This window comes from Anguilla rostrata, chromosome 17 (assembly GCF_018555375.3).
Source record: "Anguilla rostrata isolate EN2019 chromosome 17, ASM1855537v3, whole genome shotgun sequence".
NCBI lineage: Eukaryota > Metazoa > Chordata > Actinopteri > Anguilliformes > Anguillidae > Anguilla > Anguilla rostrata.
Genome location: NC_057949.1, coordinates 21,922,444 through 21,940,946, shown reverse-complemented (window position 1 = coordinate 21,940,946; position 18,503 = coordinate 21,922,444). Strand labels below are relative to the sequence as shown.

Genomic DNA, 18,503 nt, shown 5'->3' with positions numbered 1-18,503 from the left:
GTGCATTTTGGGTACTGTTGCAGCTGAAGTGCTTCATAATTGGACCGGAATTGCACAAGCACCACTCTGGTATAATGCGAAACGCCCTTCTCCCAGAACAGCAAGCGAGCCATTGCACCTTTACTATTAGCAACAACATTAGCAGCTAATACACCCATTCTTCAGAGTACATTGCTCTATATATAATCCATTTGTACAGCTGGGAATTTACAGAAGAAATTCAGGTTTGTTACCATGCTGATGTCTACAACAGCAGCGCCCCAGCCGGGAATTAACTGTAGAACCCGGGAGTTGCAAACACAGTCACCTGACCATTATACTACAGTGATGTTGCAGTTGTAGTAGCAGTAGCATTAGCAGCAGTAGCAATAATAGCAGCAGCAGCACCAGCAGTAGTATTATCAGTCATGAATTAGTAGTAATAATTAACATTATCATCATCATCATCCTCATCATCATCATCTTCTTCATCCTTGCCATTCCTTATTTTCTTGGTGCTTAAAGCGTTTTCAAATCACCAAAAGACGAATTCATAAAGACGTACAGACGGTGAGGAAAATGGCAGAAAATGCTTCCTGCTTCAGTGCTCTGTCTGTCTGTCTGTCCGTAGTCTGATCAAAGGCCGGTCTAATAAGAGGACGGGGAACTTCTTATTTTTCCTGCAGTCCTCTGAGTGTTAAGTGTCTGCGAGTGTTAAGGGCTTCTGACCCAGAAACGTAAGACAAGGCTCCTGAGTGTGTGTCAAGTGACCCCGTCAAGCCTTCGAGCTGAAAACGTCCTGACGTCTCGTAGGACAAGGGCCGATTCACACAGAAACACAGTGACCTTCAGACTGAATCAACAGAAAGTGTATCCAGGACCCGAAGCTTTGACCGGCATTCAATCAATTACATGCATCTTATTTGTTTTTTTAACACAGTTGCATTTATTTGTATTTAAAAATGTAACCAAAATTTTAGTTGAATCCAGACCTTTATCATTGTCAGCCATTCTGTTTTTGTTTGGGCTCAATTATTATCAGTTTTTTTTTATCTTCTGACTACAATTACTTTAATATAAAATATATTTTTTATAAAAGCCTCCCCATTCTCACAGAGAATAAACATCACAGATAAGCATACTGATACAAACTTGGACCACCATTGAGCCTTTCTGCTTGAAATTAAGAATTAAGAATGAATGATTATAAATATTATAATTGTGCTTCATGCAAAATATATCTCCACCCCCTCCATGTGTTTTACGTTTCAATTCAACTTCTATAGCAGTTTCTATTCTTCTATCCGTGTGTTGTTTTGGTGTTATGCCAGTATTTGTTATCTCATGGTTTGGTGACATGGCTAATTGACAATTTTGCTAATTCATACTCTACCAAGTGGGAGGTAAACACGTAACACTAGTGTCCATTTAAGCGTGAGTTTCTACCATTTCCTGTGTGACTCTGATGAAGTGTGTCGAAAACGTTAGTCCATTTGCAATAAAAGCCAAAAATCCATGCCGTCCCAGAGTGATTCCTCTGTAATATATTTTTTGTTTGTTGCCGAAGCTGTTATTGAATTGTGAAGCATTATCCCCGGGGGTGCTGTGGCACTGTAAACACATATCCATTTCACTCACAAAATTCAACGTTTGCCAATCATTTATTTTTATGACACCGCACGACGGTTGTTGCTGATTGACAGTAATTTAAAAAGAAAAAGAAAAAAACCCCCAGCAGTGTTACGAAACAAACGGGGGAAAGAAATTGGGTGAGGCTGTTCATAAATGAATGCGAGACGTGAACATTAAATCAAATGAATACTTCATGAGCTGAACCCAGCATCTTAGCAGCACGTCCCACCAATGCGATCAGTCTTTGCAGTGCTCAGCCATCAAATTTATTATTGAGTAATACCCAGTGCGAGTAGTTCTGCTTCTATGCAGGGCCTTTTTTTTTTTTTTTGGTCATTATTTTCATGTGTGCCAGATGCTTCAAAAAAAAACCCCTTCCTGTTTATGTGGTACTCTCAAACAAACTAGTGAAGTCCGGAGGCCTTCGACAAAAAAAGACAACGGTAGGGTGAAGGTCAAAGCGACGGATGGGGGTGGGGGGGGGGTTGCGGATGGGGGCTGGGGGGCAAGAAAGACCAGAGGAAGACAAGACACCCTCATCCTTAACCCAATTCCCTCCCTGTGCAAACAATCTTTCGAAGCCTTGTTATCTTTCTTATATAAGCGCAATAGCGTCAAGCTGTGCCACAGGCCCCAGGCCCATTCATCCCGTGATTCTCCACTCAGCGTTTCTTTAAAAGCCATCAGGAGAACCGGCATTGTAATGCTCTGGCGGTTACGCTCCAGGTCCTGAACGAGCCCACCCCGCGCTCCACGACACCCGAAAACAGGCCAGCTGCGTTATCTCACCTGAGCGCGGCCATTTTCTTTCTCTTCTGCAGCGGGCGGGGCAGCGGAGGGGGCGGTTGGAAGTGCGTGTCCATTAGGGCAGTACTCAAAATATGAGTAAAAGCAATATATTGTAGCTGACCTCTTGACAAGCCATTTATCCATACAGTCCATACAGTGATTGCAGTGATCGTTTGTATGTTATTCATTTTTTAAAATTCAATTTGCTAAAACATGCGCATTTGTGTTCCAAACGAGGTGCTCATTTAGGCGCCAGTGTTTAAGACCTTAAAACAAGGCGTTCAAAACTGTTTTTTCTATTTATAATGTGTTTTGGTCTTCAAAGGCCTGTGTATTTTTTGTTCTTGGCTGGGGTCATGCCGTTTCTTCATGCTACTTTTACGGTTCTCAATAAACTGCTGTTGTATTCAGTGGATGTTTTTGATGAGACTGTATTTTGATGAGCCTTATGTATCAGGGCAGGGTGCTGTATTGCAACACCTATATGGGGATATGTATTACTGTGTATCATGACACCCATATTGGGACGGGATTGGGATGCACATCGTATCACAGCGAGGCACCCGACACTACGCAGGCCACTGTCATTCTGTGAATGAAGCACCACGTGTGCGTGTTTTTTTTTTGTTCTTTTTTTGTGTGACACAAACTAAAGATCGTCCGTGACAAAGCATTTTCTGTTGACATGCTGCATCCCCGCTGTCCGGCTTCTAAAGACATCCGTAAGGGGCAATTACATCTATCTGCACCGCAAAAACATGAGTCAGTTCACACTGCCCACCATCATTCACCTTCCTTTTCTTTACTTAATTCCAGTTCCGCTCCTTTCAGCCCACAAAGGGAAACGGACTGGAAGCAAAGAGATGCCACACAAAAAAACTGAACGTGACTTCTAAAAAAGAATAATAAAAAAAGGAGTAAGTCACACGTGTAAATTAAGTATAGCTAAGAAATCCACTGATACACCAGAATTTTCCAGCAAGGAACACACTAGCACTGATAGGTCAATATTGAAAGGCAGAGTGCACTTGTTACAGAGCACAATGCCACATTATGATTTTATATAAAGACATCCAAATGACTCATGTGCTTCTATAAAGACAGATATATAGACATTCACACACAGGCTTCGGCCCCAAATGTAGTATTGTATGCCTTTAATATCCTCTGCAAAAAGGAATTCTATAGCCACCATTGGTACCACTACAACCACCACTGTTATTGTTACATTAATGAATAATTCTAATTCCCTCCTAGCCTGCTATGTTATGGGCTAATATCCCCCCCTGGTTTGAGGGGACGATGCAGTGATGAGCAAAATTGGCTGTGTTGGTCTGGAGGCACATGCCAGGCACTGACACTGCACTGGCGTAGGCTGCAGCCTCAGGGTTGCCAGGCAAGAAAGCGCCAGGGCCATGTTAGAACACCCGGCCGGGTCCCGTCTCAGAGCCGATTCCCTCACACCGTTTCCTCTGCCTGGGAATGGAGGACATGCCTCACCTCACACATTCATACACACACGCACACACAGACACACACACACACATACGCACACACACACACACACACACTCATACGCACACGCACACATACACATGCGCACACACTCATACGCACACGCACACATACACATGCGCACACACTCATACACACACACACACACGCATGCACAGCCACACACACACACACACACGCACACACACACGCACAGACACACACACACATGCACACACACTCATACGCACACGCACACATACACATGTGCACACACTCATACACACACGCACACACACACACATACACACACGCACACTACAACACATGCATCACAAGCCACACACACACACATTCACATATCACACACCATACACACACACACACACGCACATAATGTGAGTTTGTGTAAAAATATGAGTTTTAAAGTCACCTATATCTAGTCACCTAAGATAGTAGGTAGGCAACAAATTCCATATAAGGACAATTATTTTCCACAATACGTACATTTAAGGTTAAACTGATATTTTATTCACAATATTAATATTGATTTCCAAAAAAACATTTTTGGATGTCTGCCTACATTGTCACGTGGGCAACATTAAAGGCGTGAGTTTCTACTGATATTTTACACATTGAGTTGGAGGTCCTTCATGGAGGCATTTTGGGAGATCTCGCGTGCCATTGGCCAGACGGACGCAACGTAACACGCAAGATGTGTTCGCCAATCACATGACGCTGGAAGGGCCCTACCAGGAGCTTGCAGCACGTGCAACCCAGAGTGGACACCATGCCATGGGGGCCATCCTCTCATTGAAAAATATATCTTAGCAGGACAGATCTCCTCAGGCAACACCCAATGACACACATGCATCCAAAAATATATTAAGAAATTAGAAATAATCAAAACCTAATAATGAAAATTTTTTACCAGAAAATTTTTTTTTTTTTTTTTAAATAATGAAAAAAAACCTATTAAAACCGTTTGAGGAATTGACTTTTTTTTATTTTTAAAAATTGCCGAGAGGAGAGACGCTCTTGCGTCTCCGATAGCCGCGGGGAGCCGGTTCTCCCCGGAAACAGGCAGGGCTGGAGTGGACACAGCTGGCTCGGCCCGGCCCCCTTTTGCCAGCCATGAACGGCGAACGCGGAGAGCGTGACGGTGACTCAGGAAAGCTGCAGCAAAGAGAGAAGATGAGTGTGATGGGTCCCAGCGGGGGCCCGGGGGGCCCCACGCCGGCACTCCTTTGTCCGCGAGGGATGATTATCGGCAGAGCGGCGGCGGCGGAGGCTGTCTTTTCTCCAGCCGATCCGCAGCTCCTCCGGCTCCTTAATTCAAAATTTCTATTCTGGGAAAAATCGTCGTTTCGGACGGCCGGCAAAGGATTTGCGTACGGGGCTACGCCAACGTTCAGACTCAGTGCCATTGTGTTTAATGGAAATATAAAGGAGGAGAGGGGACAAAAATGAAATGAGAAATAGCTTGTGTAAGGGGGGGCGTGAAATAGACCAGAGTGTTGATCTGATGCATGAGAGATGACAGGATTGTCAAAGAAATGCTGGTTCTTCTGTTCTGTGAGGTGTGTGTGTGTGTAAGTTTCTTAAATAGAACAGTTGTTTATTGTAACCAGTAAAACTCAAAACTATATAATACTAGTGAAGAACAACAAAAAAACACAAGGGCTTTGAAGTCCAAAGAACTCCCAATACATCAAATTATTAATTCAATGCTTTAAAATCAAAATACATTGCAAATAAAGAAAACAGCTATGAATGGCTATAAATCCTTGGTTTTATTCTTAAACATTTGCATACATACATACTCAGGAATATAAATGCAAATTTTATGGAAACTGATTTTTTTTTAAACTATCAACGTATCAATACAGCAATTGCTGTACAGAAACATGGATCATGAAGAGGTGCGCTATGATATGTTTCCACCTCGATATTTTGCGCCTGACCGAAGCATACATCGGCTTAGGGTGGAAAAATAAACATGAAACGATTGGCTGAGAGTGCGGGCTGCCCAGCGCTGTGTCCCTGTGGCTCGCGCGTTTGAATGCTTTCCCTCCCGCAATAATGGGCAGCTGAAACATATTTTCCCCCATTAATGCAAGCCGCAAACCAGCCACATTAAGAAAACAGGACAGAAGAGAACAGAGCCTACTGTGATCAAGCTCCTAGCCTCTTTAATTTAGCTCCGCTTAGTCCATATTCATTCCCTCGGCACCAATTTATATTTTAACTTCTCCTTTGATTGGAACCAGGTGTTATGGTGAGATGAGAGCAAAATGTAGCTTTTTGGCTAAAAACAATTACATGAAAAAAACACAAAAAATATGTTCAGGAGCACATATGAATGCACACACACATATGCGGACTCACATGCACACACATGCACCACGCACGCGCGCGCGAGCACACACACACGCACACACGCACACACAGGGTGTTTTGTTTCATTGAAGATGCAGATAGACATCCACAGTACACTGTTCTCACTGTCAGCACACTATCAGAGTCAAAGATGAATCTAACTCCGCCTTCATATGCCAAGTACAGGGGGAAGATATCATTTGTAATAAATGTGACTAATTGAAATTATTTTTGTATTGCCTCTGCCGTATTTTCTCCCCAGCCTGTAATGACCAGTCATGCTCAGGCTGCAACACTCATTGCGACTCTTTGTTGTTGATTCTGGAGAACGTAGAACGTAGACAACCATCTCTGCTCTCCTCCGGAGCAGGAGATATAAGCTGTTGGTTTTCACCACACTGCAGTTGGCAAGTTTGGTTCCATCAGAAATGGAAGGCACTTCATGCGCAGCCGAACAGGCGGACTTACAGGTCACCCCAATCGACCAGCAGGGGGTGCTGGTGAGAGGCGGTCGTCTTGACCAAATGAACCCACCTTACGGGACAAAGCCAGAGCCAATTTCGTATGGCCCTACGGGGCTGCCGGCCACAGTAGGCGCTGGTGAGGTCCGGATTCAGCACCAGAACGCGGGGCTAATCCATGCACAAGAACAGTGCCTTAACAGGATGAGCCACACAGCAGCCCTTATTGAAACTTTAAACGCAACCATCACAGTATTTTATAGGCGGAAGGACTGAAGGGACATATTACATTTATGCCTATGTTTATCCACATCAGCCGTCCAAATCTTAGGTTAGCTATTAAAAGTACAAATTCATAATTCACTACAGTACAGCACAGCATGCATGCAATCTGCGAGTAACAGAAATGAATAAACATCAATTCAATTATATGTGTACGATTATACGGACGTGCATCTGCGGCAATCTGCATAGTATGTAGGCTGCTTAAATGACGTATCCTAGCGTAATAGTCATTTGATGGCTACGTAGTGGGACCTTAATGAATGCAGTAACAGAGTGAGAAAGCATAACACACAATAATGCCACCATTTCCTTGTTGATGGGGAAATGTAGGTCTGTTATATCTGAATATGATAGCAATGGCACAGAATAGAGGGCAGAAATTAGGCCAGTGCCTCAATGAGTCACTAAAAACAGCAGCAGCCACAAAAACCATTCGATCCGTCATACTGCAATGACCCATGCAGGGAGGCGACACAGATTTCATGGAAACTCTGTTCACACTTCTGTCGATGGCAGTAAAAAAAAAAGAGGGAAAAAAACCCTAACACTAATCTCTCTAACAAGCCCTTCTAGACTGATCAGAAAGCCTCTGGGCCTGATTCAGGTCCATGCAGGTAGTGTGCCTCCAGGCACAACTGGAGTGGTGTTGCTTTTCAAATCCTCAATTAGACAGATTTGTTAATGATTTCAGAAATCACAGCTGAAAGTACTGCTGTTAATGTCCTCCGCTCAGGAAATGCGCTGCCATTGTGCATTCTGTAGAAATGTAGGCCACAATTCTATTAACATTAGCCCTTTACAAACGAGTAAAAACAAGAATAATTTTAGTTTGCTGTAATAATTTTACAGTTTGCCCAGAGTTCAGCAATCACAGAAACTAAGTTTCAAAATTGAGGGCCTGATTGGCTAAGACATTTAGCACGTGCAAACTTCAACACGTGCAAAACTAATAACATGAGCAGGGATGGTTGTGTCATTGGTTTTAGCATATGATAAAGGCCTTAGTAAATCAGGCCTTGAATTGGTAAAGAAAGTATAAAGCTTGCATTTACTTGTAAGTCAATATTAAGAACAAATCTTATGAAAAAAATTATGTGTGAAATTTGCCTTTTCACAATGTTAAATGTGAATTAAACATTTTAAATGAAAGAAAATTGTACATTTGAACTGGACATTCATTTTTATAGTTCACACACGTACTCTTCACATGTTGGGTGTTCACATGTGGTTTTCACCACATGTGGTTTTTGAACACGCGATTTGTTCATAAGGGCACAGCCAGCAGAAATGCACACAGGACAATCAGATAATCAGGAATAACATAACCACGGGAGACCAGAACTGGTTCCCGAAAGAAATTCAGTATGACACTGGTAGTAACCAGGCATAGAGAGAAAACGCTGACTATACATTAAAAGAGGCTGTTACTGCGCAATTAAGCATTTGCATATTAATCTCAGCTTTCGGCTTTTCACGACTAGCTTCCACGCTAGCAATCCAAACGGGATCTATTTCCTACGAAACGGGTTCCCGCCCCGTGTGACCACAGCTACCAGCTGCTCACCCAGGGCCATTTCTCTGGCATCAGGAGGCTCATAGGTCCAGGGGATGTTCAGGCCCATTGCTGAATGTTCAGCCGCCTATCTGAAGACACTGCCAGAAAACACCCAGTATAAATGGATCATTTAGAATAATAATACTGGATAATTTAAGTGAGGGTTATGTAAGCCTTCTCTGGTTAATTTCGACCCCAGCCGTCCATTTATATGAACGTAAACACCGGAGAGTTCCATTCTTGGGGGGGGAAGGGGGGGGGTAACTGAGGTTAGGTACGGCCTGTGAAGGCAAACAAGATAATATAAGAAAGCGTCTCTTCTATAATCGCTCGTGCACCTTTCACTCGATCATTGCTCAGAAAAATCCACCAAAGTTAACATCCCTGGTGTTAGATCCGAGACGGCAAATATCACGGCAAGGCACCGCAGGCCAGTGGAGTTCAGAACGTTCCCCGGACAGCTTGTTTTATTAATGACGGGTTGTTTATCGAGTTATTCGCATTTACCGAAAAAAACAAGAAAATGTACGATAGCCTCGTTTGGCACCGTTCCGGGGGTAGAACTGATCCAGCAACCCAGCTCTGGCGCAACGCGAACAGGGAAAAAAACAAACACGAAGAAAACAAGTCGCAACGTAAACAGCAGCAAAAGCAACCAAAACACGGCATTAAAGAATCTGAAGTCCAAGCGACAGACGGCAGCCCGGGGACCCTCGTGTAAAAGATGAGAAGGGACGGAAGAGATACGATCAGAGCCGGACGGGTCAGCCTGGAACCAGCAGGTGTCCTTAAGTCCAGGTCACCTGCATCCGTTACGTTCAGCATAAATATGCACAGCCGGGCCCTTCCGTCTTTTTCCCCACCCGGAGCAGTTCGGGTCAAGCACCTCGGTTCAGGTGTGCTGTGTGAGGGCAGGTGCAGCGCCTACCGCACCTCGCACGTCAAAATTCCCCGTTTTTTTTTATTAAGCCAATTAACAAAAGAGCTCGGAATATGTGTTTTTGTTTTTTTGTTTTTGCACACAGGGTCTCATTGTCACTGAAACATCTCTCTCTCTCTCTCTCTGCCTTTCACAGCAAAATGGCCAGAGTTAAATAAGCTCTAAATGGGTACATTTTATTTTTACATTTTCGCTAGAGCACATCAGTACTCCCTGTTGGACTCACATAAACTCAGGGCCAGATTTACGGAGGAAATAGTCGCTCATTTGCGATGCTGCGGCTCTGTTGTGGTCACAGATACCGACATATTAACAAGAATTTACCAAGACTTGTTCTGTTTACGCAATCAAATAAATTCAAAGATCTCATTCGCAATTTTGCGGTAGGAGGCACCCACAAAAAGGGTCAGAAACAATATGGAATCCTTACACGTCCCGATTACAAGGCACAAGTAGCAAGGGAGCCACAAGAAAAAGAGAACAAATTAACAGATCAGAAAGTATAGGCGATGGTACACGTCAACAAAGTACAGCATCACAACGTTGTAATAGAAGCAGCTTTTTGGTGAGTTTTACATGGCAGTTGCTGGTAATAAATGGGCCTCTGTGAAACCACATTTTTTGTATTCCTGAGAGTAACACTGCTGTTCTCCACTGCTGCATGTCGCTGTAAAACTCAGCATCTGCTAAGCGACTGTAATGCAAATGTAATATGCTGCTGTAGTTCAGACAGGTCAAATTTTAGACTCTCATCGTTTTCTCATTCCTGTGCCGTCCCATTACCTTACCGTGCCCCTCACTCCACATATCAACCGAACACACGGCCGGGACCAGCTCGGGTGACTCTGCATAAATGCACATTTCAGTTTTCTTTAGTTTTTTTTTTTTGGCTTGTCCTTTTGCAACCCAGAGCAGAGAGGTACAGTATCACAGTTGTGCAACTCATAATGGATAACTGACCACCTGTCACCCAGTCATACATAAGAATCATGGGAAAGCATCTCATTGTTTCATCACAATGGCTGGTTTTGTGTCAGCTCCAGAATGGAAGTGCTAGCCTTAAGGCAACAGCGGTTCGGTACGTGCGTCGCTGCATTTCATCACTGCGCATGAAGTGCCTGTGCTACTGAAACGCACTAAAAACATGCGCTTTGCAGCGGGTCACATGACGCCGAGTGCTATCATGTGACCGTGGGGATGTGCTTGTGAAAGTGTAATTTGTCGCAACGTTTAATGGTTTAGAAAAGGTCAGTTTGCAGAGTGACATTCGTGTTTTGCGCGCATCAGTAGGACACTGACTGGGGTATTTCACAGGTATTTCAGTACCTTCCTCATGGGAACGGCAGCACATACCCCTACATTAAGAGTGTGGCTGTGTTTCTGCATATGCCCTGTGTGTGTGTGTGTGTGTTTTCATACATATTCCTGTGTGTGTGTGTGTGTGAGTACATATGCCTGCCTGTGTGTGTGTGCGCGTGTGAGTCCATATGTCTGTGTGTGTGCGTGAGTACATATGCCTGCGTGTGTGTGTCTATGCATGCCTGTGAGTACATGTGCATGTGTTCATGAGTTTGTATGTTTGGGTGAGTCCAAATGCCTGTGTGTGTGTGTGTGTGTGAGTCCACATGCCTGTGTGTGCGTGTGTGTGCGTGTGCGTATGCGTGTGTGTGTGTGTGTGTGTGTGTGTGAGTCTGTATGCGAGTGTGTTCATGTATACGTGGGTGGCAAAATGGAAGATTACAGGATAAACGTAAACAAGCTCCCTGCAAGTGTTGTTTCACATTTATTACTCTGTAATTACCATTACTTAAAGTGTAATTACCATGTAATTACCACGGAAAATGCCTGCTCAATATAAAGACCAACACATATTAAAAGAAACGAAAGGCAGATTTATGCCAAAAGAAAATGCATGTCAGAAGGCTGTTCCTGTGTGCTGTGATGCTTCCCTGTACATTACAACACAAATATTCAAGTTATGTCTTTGCGTTTGGCTCTGGCTGTTTGGGATCCCATTGATAACACGCCATATGGCCAGGGTATATTAAAGGGGAATTCCACCACAAATTGTTCTTTTATTTGTAGAGGTGGAAGCTGTCCTCCTGATTAAAATGAGCTCTTAGCCAGCTCTCTGCCTGTAGTGAGTGCAGATATATAGCCCCAAACTACCGAGTATGGTCCAGGTACCTGCTTTACTAAAGACAGCAATGAGCGAGCTCTTACAGTCTATGGACGGGTGCTAGACAGCGCCAGTCACAGGTTGCCACGTCTACTGAATACAAACAATAGGGGCGGGGCATTACTACATGGCCTAGAAGCAGCTCTAGATTAAAAGCTGGCAGTTCACGCAGTTTCAGAGCCAAGGCAGTTGAATGCAACTTAAATGGAATGGGGTGGTGGGGGGGGGCGAGTAGGATTCACTGAGAGAAATCTTGCTTGGACACACACACACACACACACACACACACACACAGATGCGCACATGCACACATATGCTAAGACACACACACACACACACGGATGCACACACGCACACATATGCTAAGACACACACACACACACACACACACACAAATACGTACATATAATAGGCCTCTGAGATGTGTTCCTGCTCAGAAAATAGACTGCGTTCTACACCTGATACCCAGCGTGGACACTAACGCCAGCTGCTCTTTAGAGAGATGAAAGGGACCAGGGAAGACGCTTGCACTCGGTAACTCAACACCTCATCACAGGAATGTGACAACAAGCAAAAAAAGAAAAAATAAAAGACAGGGAGGGAGGGAGGGAGGGGGGGGGGAAAGGGAAAATAAATAAATAAACGACAAAACGTTCCGTTTTAATAAGCTCAGTGGGACAGATGTGAACTTGGGCGCCAAGAATATCACACGCAGCATCTAATTAAAGAGGGAGAACATTACCCACGCTGCCGTTAAACAAAAAAAGGAAAAGATCATTTATGGGTGGCGTCCTGGGAGTATTAAAGATTAAAGGAGCGACAGACGAGTACGCGCCGCTCCCCGCGGTGGGTCACCGCGCGTTTCGAACACCGCGTTCCGACTCTCCGCCGCGGACGCGCAGAGGAATAGCCGTTCGGTGGCTTGGTGTGCGGTGCGCATCGCTATTGCCCCTGCAGGGAAATCCACAGCACTTCAGCGCAAGCCAATCCGCTGGTCTGCCGCTCGAGCCGCTGATGCGCGCGGGCAGCCTGCAGCTCCGCATTTCACTGAAGCCGCTCGGATCACGTTCACATTTCAGTATACGGTAGATGTTATCTAGTCTGACACCGGTGGATGTTTTCCATAGTCCACAAAGTCCGTAATTTTACATTCTCAGGTTTGTCCGGTGTGCAGTGTTCCAGAATTCACCATTCTTATCGCTGCCCACTGCGCAGAATGTTCCAGAATGTGCCATTCTTTTTTCTGTGCAATGTGCAGGGTGTTAACCAGAATTAACCATTATTTTTTTTTCCTGTCCATTTCTGCGCCAAAGTGGTATTTTATGAATCGCGTTCCAACGCCACACCACCAGCCCAGCCTCCACAAGCATTCCCACTGAGAGCTTTTTATTCATAATTACAGGTTTCATTTTAGATTCTCAGCCTTTAGGGCCTAATCAGCTGGAAACTCTTTCAATTAATTTCTTATTTAAAAACACAAGGGGGCGGTGCAAATACCACATGTTGAAAGATGTGAATACAGCATGCATAATGCACACAGTCCACATTAGAACACTTCTCCATAATCTGGGATCATAAAACTAACTCCTTGCTATAAATTTGCCTTCATCAGTGAGAAAACTTCAGTGTCAGGAAGGCAAAATTTTAGAGCTAGCATTTGTCCTTCACTTATACATGCTATACATTTATGCAAGTGTATTTTGTAACACAAATACAGATCAGCAAGTTCAACATGGAATTCAATTAACTCAAAGTGCTTACACACCCATCTCTCTAATCTACTTTTTTTTTTGCCCCTCCCTCCTTTTCTCCCCAGTTCGGAATGCCCATTGGTATTTTTATCAGAACTCATTGCCTCATTCTCCCCTATCGGTTTGGGGAGAACACAGAAAAAGCAGGTGATCTCCCTGGAAGCATGCACTCCTTATCACACCCCAGTTCGCAGGTCGGGCTCGCACAGACATGGTTTGGAGGAAGACTTTCAAGTACAGCACAATGAATGAATGAATTAATTAATTAATTAATTAATTTTATTATCGTGTCATGCATCACACCGATGCACAGCACAACAGAGAATCTTGCAGGTGCCCGATCGACCAGAGGGGGCCGCTGGCGCACGATGAGATAATGCCCCCCAACCGAAGCCCTCCCATCCCTGGCTGATGTCGAACCCGATCACACGTCCTCCCAGGCATTCATTCAGGCCACACAGTACGCTGGATATCGCCCTGACCGTGCGGGTCTTTTCCCATTACTCCACAAAAGAACGAGGGCAGGTTGGGTCAAGCACAACCCACAGAATGGAAAAATGTAGCAATTTAAACCGGGTGCTCCCCGTTTTAAGAACACGGTGTACCAACAAACAAGGCTCAAACAGGAACGGGGGGGGGGGGGGGGGGTTCAGGGAAACGCGGATGTCGGCCAGTATCTACCTGAGTATTGGGCCTAAAGGGAGGGGGATGGAACAGCTGCTTCACAAAGCCATCAATCCTCAAACACTACAACCCAGAATCCAAAGCCGACGGTCATCTCCTCCTTCGGAAGTCGCTTCATTCTACACTGGTCACTCAGTGGTGGAATGAGCTTCCCGAGAAGGTGAGGACACCAGACGTCTTGGCGGTGTTCTAACGCAGACTGAAGACCCACCACTACAGAGTGCATCTTGATTTCCCTCCCAACCCCACTGCCCAGCACTCCCACGCTTTATAACACTTTATGGTATTTATAACACTTTATGATACAAATACAAATGTGCTACAAATACAATGAGACAAGTTTTTTTTTTTTAAATACGGTCTTACTAGTGCAGTCTTGAACTTAGTTGGAAAGAAGCCAGATTGCAATGACTGGATAATAATCTATAGTGATTCATCAGAAAGGCAGGTAAACATCTTAAACTGGTAGGGATGGGATACAGGGCACAGCATGAAGGCTTTAGTTTAGATATTACTCCACTCTAAATAACCGATCAGCATCTATGGCACCGAAGCTGCTGAGGGCGTGAGCGGCAGGGTGGGGCACAGGACCGGCCATTGCCCTCTGCCATCTTTGCGGCGGGGGGGGGGAGGGGCTGATCGTACGAGGGCAAGACTCCGGCACGTGTGGCACGCACGCCAGCGCTGACGTCCATGTTTACCTTCAGCTCACGCTTCCAGACACGTGCGCTGCCCGCTGCCCGCTCCCCCCCCCCCTCCCCCCATCCTGCATTCTCCATCCTCTAACTTATCGCTTAATGTTCGGGGTGACCAAGATGGGCAGGCAAGTCTGACTGGAAACAGGACTACAGCACTACACACACACACACACACACTCATGCATGCACGCACACACAAAATTGTACATGCCAGGGCAGACATCTGAGAAACAGAGAGTGAGTGAGGGGAGTGAAAATGCAGGTGAATAGCTCTATAATCTGTTGTTTTTGCCTAAATCATTTTCCATTATCCAAAAACAGCAGGTTATAGAGCCATTCACCTGCATTTTCACTTTGAACTGCATTTACTTGCATGAAAGGTGCTATATAAATAAAGGTTGATTGATTGATTGATTGATTGATATTATTATTTGCTATTTTAATAGCTTTCTTTTATATTTCTTCCAAAGCTATTAAAAATAGCAAAAAATAATATCAATCAATCAATCAATCAACCTTTATTTATATAGCACCTTTCATGTAAGTAAAGGCAGTTCAAAGTGCTTTTCATGACAAGAAACAATGTAAAACTACAAAAAACAATAAAACAATGGAGACTAGTGCATACCAAAATGTAAGATAAAATTTGGGATAAAAATTCTCAAATAAAATAAAATAAAGATAACGCCCAAGATAAAAATGTGAAAATAAGCTAAAAGCCAAACTAAAAAGATATGTTTTGCGCTTTAAGCTGGCCTCTGAGCCTTAGGAAGGCCATTCCAGCGACTAGGAGCATAACAGCCAAATGGTGCCTCACCAAAGGCTATATAGCAGGGCTTCATGACTGTACATACATATACATATCACCATGGTCACACTTCTGATTTGATTACCATGTTGCCATGGAGCACAGTGGCTCCGCCCTCGTCAGTGCCCACGCTGGTTTGACAACCTGAGCCATGCTGTTGCATTCACTTATCCAATAAAAGTTCAGTTGTTTTTTTTCTTGAGTTCAACCAATATTTTTTTTTTTTTTTTTAAGCAAAAGAAGGCCTGGCTGACAGACCTGGTGGGTGGACTGATTTTCCACTGTGCACCCCGCTACCTCCCTCCCACCCCTCTAACTCCCTCCGGCCCCTCCAGGTGAACACCTATGGGAGATTTTGGACCGACGTGTTGGACAGCACTCTCCACCACCATTGTCAAAACACTAAATAAGGGAATATCTTTTGTAAGAATGGTGTTCCGTCCCTCCAGTAGAGTTCCAGAGACATGTAGAATCTATGCCAAAGTGGAATATATATATTTTCTCTCTCTCGCTCTCGCTCTGTATATATATATATACAGCAAAGCAAGAGAGAGAGAGAAATAGGGAAAAAGAGAAAGGGATACTGAACCAAAACAATGAAAATGTCTACATGACAAAACTACATGACTGAATAATGATTGGTTTTCATGACATCCCCTGGTGAAAAGACCTGCCTCAGCTGTGGGCAAGCACACCCAGTGAAAGGCAAAAAAAAGACAGGAGCGAAACAGCGAAAAGGTGGAATGGCAAAATCCATTTTCCCTGTCAGCGTGTCACCCATTTTATCCCAACCCTTCTTCGCAATGGAGGTCTTTATTTATTGAATTATTTATTTTTTCCTATTCAGAGCGAGCCTACTAATCATGTAGTCTCCGGTTGGCATGGAAACGCTTAGCAGTGACTTCATCATCAATAGTACCAGCTGGATTGGGGCACCTGGGCCACTATAGAGACCGCTGTGGGACCCAGGTGGAGGTTGCGGGCGAACGGTCTTGACGACACATGATGACATCGTCTTTTCTGGGCAGGGGGTCAAGGAAAGTCAAACCCAAGTGAAATGCAAGGCCGGACGTTCATTTTCTGTAAGAATTACCACAAAAGGCCACTATGACTATCTTTCTTTCTTCCTCTCTCATTCATATTCACATTTGCTTATGTACATGGTGTGGTTTATTTTTAGGACACCGGACACCCCGCCTGGTGTCATCGATCAGAGGACGACCTTTTAATCAAACAGCATGGCTTATGGGTTAGCAGTGGTTCAGGTGGACGGGGGTCTGCTGTATTGGTTAATTAAAACCACACAGCTGTGCAGAGGGGAAAGAACAGCTGCCGCTGACCTTAAGATGATCAAGCCCCTGAAATCCTCCCAAAGGCAGAGAGAACTAATAACACAAATGCATTTTCTATACACACAAAGACACACACAGGCCCACGCACACACACCCATGCACACACACAGACACAAACACACACACACACACACACACACACGCACACCCATGCACACACACAGATAAAAGCACAAACACACACACGCACGCGCGCGCACGCACACGCACACACACGCACGCACACGTAGGCACACGCGCACACACACACGAAACACACACGCGTATACCCATGCACACACACAAGCACAAACATACACAGGCACACACACACAAACACTGGCCTTGTTAACCATCCCAACATTTTAATTAAAAACCACCACCCTTCATTCACGCTGTATATTTCATTGTAAATCCCCCCCCCCCCCTTTTTCATGACAATTGTTACATGTTGCCCCATCCCAGCACTTTTTGGTAATTTGTATTTGTCCTAATACTGTAGCTTATTCTTCTGCCTAGTTGGCTTTGCAGAGGTTAGGTCTGAATAGTGTTCACTGTGTGAACTAAACTGTGTTCTTGGCTAGAAATAGCTGTACAAAATAAGTATTGTACCTTACTGAACCTGTGTTTAGCAGTTGTCTGACCATGAAATGCACTTTTTGTACATCGCTTTGGATAAAAGCGTCTGCCTAATAAATGTAATTCATTTTCTCAGAAGTCCAGAACAAGTTAAACTTTTAAATGTGCCCCAGAAAAGTAACGCATGTTGCAGCAGTTCTAAGTGCTAGTCTTCCATCTAGTACCAATTAAACGTACCAATTGCCTGTTACAACCGTCCAACCATGCATTGTCTCAGCCCATGCATTCTGTCTATTATTAGCTTATTACTGAACAGTTATGAAATTACCACGGACGTATTCAGGTATAACATCACATTAAAAACTATTCCGTTTGAAGCCGTTTTTTCAGTTCAGAAAGGTGACTTGTGACTGGTGGAGAGAGCACGCGCACCTGGGTTGCGTTAACCAATCGGCCCAGGTGCTTAAAAGTGTGTTCCCCTTTGTGTGTGTGTTTGGGGCCGAGACCGGGGGCGCACATCGAGAGAGCGAGCGTTTTGAGGTTCTCTTTGTCGGAGCACAGAGCGAAAGCAAACCCACCGCTGAAAAGCTGGAAGAGCTGGTCGGCTGAAAAGCAGGCTAGCCAAGAGCGGCGTGCTGAAAAGCTGCCGCTCAGTTTTGCTTTGTTATTTTAGTTTGTTGTTTTAGTTTATTGTTGTTGCCTAGAACCCATGAGGGGGAAGGGTGTAAAAAAGTATGTAGAACATTATATAATTATATATAAAACGTAGATGGATAACAGCATGTTCAAATAACACAAGCCAAATACACCCATAAAAAAATAAACAGTTTTTCCTTAGGTTCTTGTGATATGCTTGTGCAAGATCTGGGTACCATTGACAGCAGTTTGTCTTCTGTTAGGAACACCAAGACACACACTGACCTACATTGTGGACTGAGGACTGCATTGACGCCCATTTG

At 44.4% G+C, this 18,503-nt stretch overlaps 1 long non-coding RNA gene across 2 annotated transcripts in view; it reads right to left on the bottom strand.

The window, feature by feature from the left end:
* LOC135242861 (uncharacterized) overlaps window positions 1-18,503 on the bottom strand; it is a 78,254-nt gene that overhangs the window by 32,963 nt on the left and 26,788 nt on the right. The window contains exon 3 of one of the 2 annotated variants that reach the window (XR_010326489.1): window positions 4,887-5,070. The exons of the other annotated variant lie outside the window; for it this stretch is intronic. This is a non-coding gene — a long non-coding RNA (uncharacterized LOC135242861). Of the gene's footprint in view, window positions 1-4,886; window positions 5,071-18,503 lie in introns of those variants that run through there. 2 annotated transcript variants of the gene reach the window in all.